This window comes from Dreissena polymorpha, chromosome 11 (genome assembly GCF_020536995.1).
Source record: "Dreissena polymorpha isolate Duluth1 chromosome 11, UMN_Dpol_1.0, whole genome shotgun sequence".
In the NCBI taxonomy this organism is placed as follows: Eukaryota; Metazoa; Mollusca; class Bivalvia; order Myida; family Dreissenidae; genus Dreissena; species Dreissena polymorpha.
Window position 1 is genome coordinate 53,890,503 of NC_068365.1, and position 7,640 is coordinate 53,898,142.

Below are 7,640 nucleotides of genomic sequence, written 5' to 3' on the forward strand. Positions count from 1 at the left end.
TTTTTAAAGAGGTCTTATGTGTATTTCATCTCAATTTTAATTCAATTACATCTAACAAAGTATTATATGATTTTTTTTCTTTTAATTTGAATGATTATAAAGAGTTAAATCAAATTTAGTATTTCCCTAATCAGTGGACTTTTCGTGTGGAAAAAAGGCTAATGAACTTATTTTTCCCAATTTCATGAAAATGCCGATAAAATTCCCAATTCCAAAGCCATGGGCTATCTTCCCAAAAAATGGAAAAAAAAACCCTGCTGGTTCAGTGGTTTGTTTACATGTTCAGTTAATCTATAAAGGCAAAAGTGAAAGCTGAAATAGCAAATAAAACCTACCATGTATGACAAAATCACTAAACAGTTCTATGCCATACAATAATGCTTACACATTTACACGTGTGCACCTGGGAATCGGCACATGTCTGTGTCTGTTATCTTTTAAAAGCAAATCATCGGACTGTCAGGATTTTCAAAACAATTATTAGAGTGACTTCCCTTTACCGGCATCTAAGGGGAACTACTCGTGTCGGAAGAAATGTAAAATATTCGTAGTTACCTCCCCTGTTATGTTATTTATTTAAAAAAAAAAAGTAAACTGGCCTGACTAGTCAGTATATTGTCTCGGAAGTTAGAATTTGACATTCTATTTTTTTAGACTTTTGTTTAAATCGTTAGCTGAGTATTAATAATTGGTAAGAGCCTTTTTCCAATGGCAAAAGCATCTATTATTTGTTTAAAATTCCATCACGTCACAACTTACACAGTTACACGTTTCCAAATGGATAGCGATTCTTGTTTTCTGCATATTTGTGGAAAAATTAATTTTCGCTGAATCGCAATAAAATTACCATTTTTAAATGAGTCTTAACATGTTTGAAAATAATAACATTATTATCTTACCATTTACTTGATTTCTGCAATATTAAAAAAATCCGGTCCTCGGCGCCACCTCGAAAGTATCTCGCGTATTTGCAACTATGCAAGTCATTTGGCTGAAATATTATAGCAATTTGAAAACAAGGTTTTCATGTGAAATAACTTTGTCACTAATCATGAAGTGTAAACAATGCTGCTGCTACGAGAACGTTATATTTTTTACAAGTACTGTCTACCACTGGGTTAAGGATTAAGTAAGGAATGTCAACTTTGGGTAACAATTTTTAGCATTGACAACATTTCAAGGTCACATTTTAAGCCAGTGCGTATGACAGATGAAGGCCGAAGCTATACATTTCCATCCGTTCACAAGTAACTTGCTTAAACGTTATATCTATACATGGACTCTTAACGATTTTTATGTATTCTCTTGAAGATCTTCATTTTCAGCTTTCTACCCTCACCAAAATTAAAGGTATAAAAACTATTATAAAAATTGATTGGAAACACATAGTCTATTGCCATTTATTGTTTTATGTTATGATTAAAAGTCTGTTATTTCTCATCTTACGTACACTTATTTTATATTAAAACTGCCTAAATTTTGTATAAATAAATGAAATAAAATGTAAACCACTATTTAATTTGCGCATCTACCTCATTCTCTTGTCTACTAAGCTGCAACCCCACAGATAGTTTATTATTAATACATTGGTAGACGGCACGTTCCTAACAAATACATTGATGACTGACCATGTGTAGAATGCAGCCGATATCTACATTGATGACTGACCATGGTATAAAATGCAGCCGATATCTACATTGATGACTGACCATGTGTAGAATGCAGCCTATATCTGAGCAAGATGCAACACGAAATTTTACTGAATATTTATTTCTGCATGAAAAGGATAAGTTAATGTCAATCTGATATAGTTTTTTAATTAATTTATTTTGAAAATGTACATTGGAGGACAAAACCTTAATACACTGGTACACGGTGTCACCAGGCCACCTTCAATAAAGTATAAATCCGTCCATCGAATTTCTACCTTTTAACTAATTTTATTATGTGCATGTATACTTGTACCTCTGAATCTTTAAGTAGCCGTTTCAGCTATGCTATTGTAATATCTTCAGGTAAGGTAACTATCATCTTAAACTCTGCAAGTGTGCATTGAATCTAGAATTAACCCTCGCCAACTCGACCAATTAATACCGCACGCTCTGGTTTAACAATTCATGGTACGCAGGTTCCAGCAAGTTCGAGTCTCCTAGTCACCTAATGATCTTAAGTTCTAGTATTTTCGTATGAGACGTCAAACCGATGTGCACTGTACTCGGAGCTTCACACGGGTCACTCAAGGGCCCAGGGTCGATTCTGATTTGGATCAACTGACTTATCAATAATAATAAATGATGAATAATTGTGCAATTACACTCGTCAAAAGAAAAAGCAAATATCATCATATCATGCAGATTCTTTATGCAGTTTGGTTTATCTGCGGCATGTTTGGTTTTTCTGCTGCAGGTTTGGTTTATCTGTTGTAGGTTTGGTTTATCTGCTGCAGGTTTGGTTTATCTGTTGCAGGTTTGGTTTATCTACTGCATGTTTGGTTTATTGAAGTACATGGGGTGTAAATTCAGGTTCCAGAGGCGGCATTAGGTTCACAGTCCATCACACTTCTTGCTCTTCATTGCATCATTAATTGGAGGTAATATTTAATAAAAACGTGTGTCTTTTGAAGAAATATTTCAGCAGAGATCTATTAACGTTTTGTATGTTGATCAATATTAGATTTGTGCCCAAATAAAGCTGAAAATGTGTCTAATTTAGAATAGACAATTGCAATATACAAATGATTGTACACTTCATTTTTACGGTAAGAAACAAGTACTAGTATTTGATTTTCCGGACATCGTTAAAAATTAGCGCATTGTCCTCCGAGTCAAATTGTGTATATACACCAGCATTTGTATGTTCCAGTGCGGCATTTATCTTACGGTTCATGCTTTCCATGAAAAGTTGTAGGTCTTCTAACCGTTGTAAGCTGTACAAGTCAAGTTGAGGGTTGACTACGCAGAATTTTGAACATGTTTTCAACATTGAAATAAAATTAAAATAATACATATCAAAACACTAGTACGTCCATTTTTATAGAAACAAATGTTATTTTCTTTCAAAATTGGCATTATTTATTTTATCAAAGAGTACATTTGTGTACGATCCCTAAATTTGTGCATTTTTAAAACTGTTTTTAACCACAATTACGAGATTTCTCCACGCCAACGTCATGCATGATAAAACTGGGCTTATTGCATGTGCGTAAAGTGTCATCCCAGATTAGCCTGTGCAGTCCGCACAGGCTAATCAGGGACGACACTTTCCGCCTAAATTGGATTTTTGCTAAGAAGAGACTTCATTTAAACGAAAAATGTCATAAAAGCGGAAATTGTCCTCCCTGATTAGCATGTGCGGACTGCATTACGCCCAGTTTTCTCAGAACACGACTCATTGAATTAAAAACAAAATCTATGTAAGTAATAATTTGAAATTAGTCCAATTACATTTATCTAAAAAAAAACTGAAAAAGCATAATTTTGCCAAAATCTTTCATTTGTATGAACTTGTTAAATCTTTATAGTACAAATATTGACGTAATTTGGGTATGTCTATTGTCTTAAGGTAATTTCGTGGGAAAAGAACGAACGTTGATTTGCCGGCATTGTCACTTAATCCACGGACTCTAGATTACATAACGCTCTGTGCTTAATCTTAAGATCTATTGAATAACTGGTTCTGGATAGATTTTTGCTCATACGACCAACGTTTAGTAATATTTTAATATAATAAATATTACCGTATGATTTATAAAAAAAGAAAAGTTTATTCAAACACTTGCTTATTTAATAGTATTGCATTACACGACCATATACTATTTGCAAATGTTTCATTGTTTGAATAGCAAAAACACGCGTGTCAGCGCTTAACCGTAACGGTCGAGAAAACGATAAATAGACACTAAGGAACCATGGCTATTAGTCTATTAAGCCATTACGGACCGATTACATACAAGATGCGAAGTGACTGCCACCTTGCGGCCTAAACCAATTAATCAAAGATATCACCACATCGGTGGCAAATGGCCGACTATTACAGTTTTATTGTCGTGTTTATGATGCCAGACTCCGTACGCGGCGACATGGCTCGATTAGCCGGCCCACGTTGACCGGAAGTGCGGTTAACGCGCCACCTACTGGCCGAGCTACATGGGCGCTTGGTGCTATACTAAGCCATGGGAGTGCACGTTAATTACATAATGTCACTATCACGATTTTCTAACTAGAGACTTCTTCTTTGCGAAGTAAGTCGTCAATTCAAGGATTTGTACAATTTAAACCTCCATGCACGACTAGCGAAAAGAATCTCAGTCATGATTAGCTATCTGGGTAACGCTGTGAATGGAAACTTCTTTCCTAACTTATTTCGACTATTCGAAGATCTATACCACTTTAAAACAATAAAGCGTTGCTATTATTATTGTGTTATATAGTGGATATATTACTCGGCCGCGTCGACGTCTCTATTCCCTTTAGTTCGCACATTCAACTATACGAGTGCAAAATAATTGGAATATTGTGGGGAAGAGGTAGAAGGTATAAAGTCTTATTGCGGAGGTATTTCTCGTTATAATACATGTATTATTAAATTTATTTATTTTTCATTTTCAAATTTGGCTCACTGGCTTAATAGTGTGTGCGATTACCTCCTCGTGGAGTTTGAAAGAAATACTTTACTCAAATATAGAAAAGCATAAAAGTCACTGCTCAAAAACGCGCGCTATCATTCACAATTTGTTTATTTGCATAAAAAGAACAATACTTTACTCCAAAGCCCTTTTACTAGTTTTCTTGTTAACGTTTCAATACATTTTAAAACGACAAAAGAAGTTAAATAAATTTTCCGTACGTTGCATCGCTTATACATGCGGGTCGAGTTTTTAAATCGACCCACGACGCGCATGCAAAAGAAGGTGAGTTTGTCCGAATCTATTACACCACATAAGGAAATCATTATTTGCTAGAGCGGATAATAATGCCCGGCAATGTCCCGGACCACTAGTTTAACGTAGCGATCTGTTTCCGTTGAGATGGAAACTCCAGCAGGTGTCATTTAAGTCCGCCTTTGTCACCTTCTAAATTGCGACCATTGTCATCGTCGGTCTGTGACGTAACGTTGCGAGGATGTCACGTAATAATGTGCACTATGTCGTGGTTGTCGTTTATACGAGAAAGTTTAAGATCGTTAACACGTAGGTGATGTTGTAAATTAAACTCTTTAAGTTCCTTAGCGGCGATTATTATGTTAAGTGTACAATTATAAAATCATAATTTTCATTTAAGTGATAAATGATTGTGTTTCTTTTTTATATGTGTGTGTGTGTGTGGGGGGGGGGGGGGGGGGGTACTTGCCTCGTTACTTATTATATCGGTAAGAACATGCGTATTAGTAAGCAATATATCTTAAACGAGGTCTAAGTACCTAGTAATTAGTACAAATTAGTATACATGCTGTCTATATTCTCAAAAACATATAAATATCAAACAACAACTCCAATTAAAAATGCTTGTTTGGAATTGGTTGTTGTATTTGCAATACGCGTTATTTACAAAAAGAATAAAGCATGATCAATATAAAACAGTTTGTAACAAGAAGCACGTAGGTATAAATACTTGTAACGTTATATCATCGCTGAGGCACAACGAGGCCACTGCCTCGGCTTAAATTTCCAGACCAAAAAATACTTATGATAGAATAGTTCAACGTTCAGCATAATCAATGAAATAACGGAAACGTGAAGCACATGTTTTTTTTATTCAATATTTTATATTTCGTTCTGTGAAAACTGGACTAAATGCATGTGCGTAAAGTGTCGACCCAGATTAGCTTAAGCATTAGGTACAGGCTAATCAAGGACGACACTTTCCGCCTTAACTTGATTTTGATTTTAGAAGAGACTTCCTTTAAACGAAAAAAGCGGATTGCAAGGCTAATCTGGGACAGCACTTTCCGCCTAAATTGGATTTTTGCTAAGAAGAGACTTCATTTTAACGAAAAATGTCATAAAAGCAGAAAGTGTCGTCGCTGATTAGCCTGTGTGAAATGTACAGGCTAATCATGGACAACACTTTCCGCACATGCATTAATCCCAGTTTTCCCACACGCGGTTTATATCATCATCATCAATTGCGTACATTTAATCATGTTCTTCCAATAGCGTATGATATCAAAGTGGTGAACTCTCATTGACCAAAATTTAAACATGGCGACCATGCAGCGATTGAAACTATCTACCAAATGTTAATAATAAGTGTTCATGCATTGTCTGGGAAATGTATGTTTAATTCAAACTAAACATGTGACAATTCACATATGTATGCGAAAATGCCAACAATATTTGTCAAAAAAAGAGTAAATCTTTAGCAACCCGTTAAATATTATAAGAATCGTGTGAACATCTTCACGTCCTCGACTGGAAACCTGGAAAGGAATTTTGAACTGTCTCCGGCCCATATGTCGTATAGACCAGTCAAACGACGCAAAAACAACTCCGTCCCAATTAATCACCTTACTGATTGGATTAAGGATTTGATCAATCAACAAATGAAACACGGTGGCCGTTAGGTGTTTTACCTAATTGGCGCCAATTAGCGATGCATTATGGGAAATTATTACACCAACAATGACGGCTATTGTTAGGGGTCGCCGAGGTTCGTTTTCTGAGAAATGTGTGAGATTGCTCAATCTGTCATTCTTTAATGAACATATTTATGGAAATTGTGTATTCAGAATCCTCAGGGCCAAATCACGTGCGTCCGTCTTTTTTACAGCAGAAAATAATAAATAAGGTTAATAGATTAAGCGTGTAATTAATAATTTTAATTTATTGTATTATTTGAGTAGAAATAATAATAATAATAATAATAATAATAATAATAATAATAATAATAATAATAATAATAATAATAATAATAATAATAATAACAACAACAACAACAACAACAACAACAATAATAATAATAATAATACAAATAATAATACAAATAATAATAATAATAATAATAATAATAATAATAATGATAATGATAATGATAATGATAATGATAATGATAATGATTTCTTTTTCAATGAGTACACACAGATTCCTGAAACGTACAAGTGAACATTAAAAGCATCGTTAACAATAAAACACTCGAGAAGTCTACGCCAGGCTGCACAAGGACATCTGTTACAATGCAGCTGATAATGCATGCCGCAACCATTAAAGGATCTTAGGCAATATTAGGGGCCTGCTTTCGCATAGTGCACTGCCGCAGCCCCACTATACGGCCCGGGCGGTCACACTTGAGTCGTTCGTATTCCGATTTGCTGATGAGTGCGGATAATTTAAATTTCCCTACCCTATAGTATCATGAATGTTTATTGACATATGTGCAGATGTTGTGTGGATTTTGTCCACTTTATAATGCCAGTTTAATTTGTTTTATAAAATATGTGTTAAATGATTTTTATCAGTTGCAGCCAGAATAATTATCATTATCTGATAAAGTGAGCAATTCCTTAGACTGTTTACAGTTAATATTTATTAGCGTTACGTGGTGTTATATGTATACGTATTATACGTGTTATAGTGTATAATATTGCTACAATATTGTTACTGTTATTTTTGCTTTTACAGTATTGTTAACGCAAATATAAAAGTA

At 34.6% G+C, this 7,640-nt stretch overlaps 1 protein-coding gene across 2 annotated transcripts in view; it reads right to left on the reverse strand.

Annotated features, from left to right (window-relative positions):
- LOC127851282 (probable C-mannosyltransferase DPY19L3) overlaps positions 1–503 on the reverse strand; it is a 71,291-nt gene extending 70,788 nt beyond the window's left edge. Inside the window, exon 1 of one of the 2 annotated variants that reach the window (XM_052384968.1) lies at positions 386–503. The gene's annotated coding sequence lies outside the window, so the exon portion shown is untranslated. Of the gene's footprint in view, positions 1–335 lie in introns of both variants that reach the window. The other variant, XM_052384969.1, reaches the window with a different exon arrangement.
- Positions 504–7,640: the final 7,137 nt, after the last annotated feature.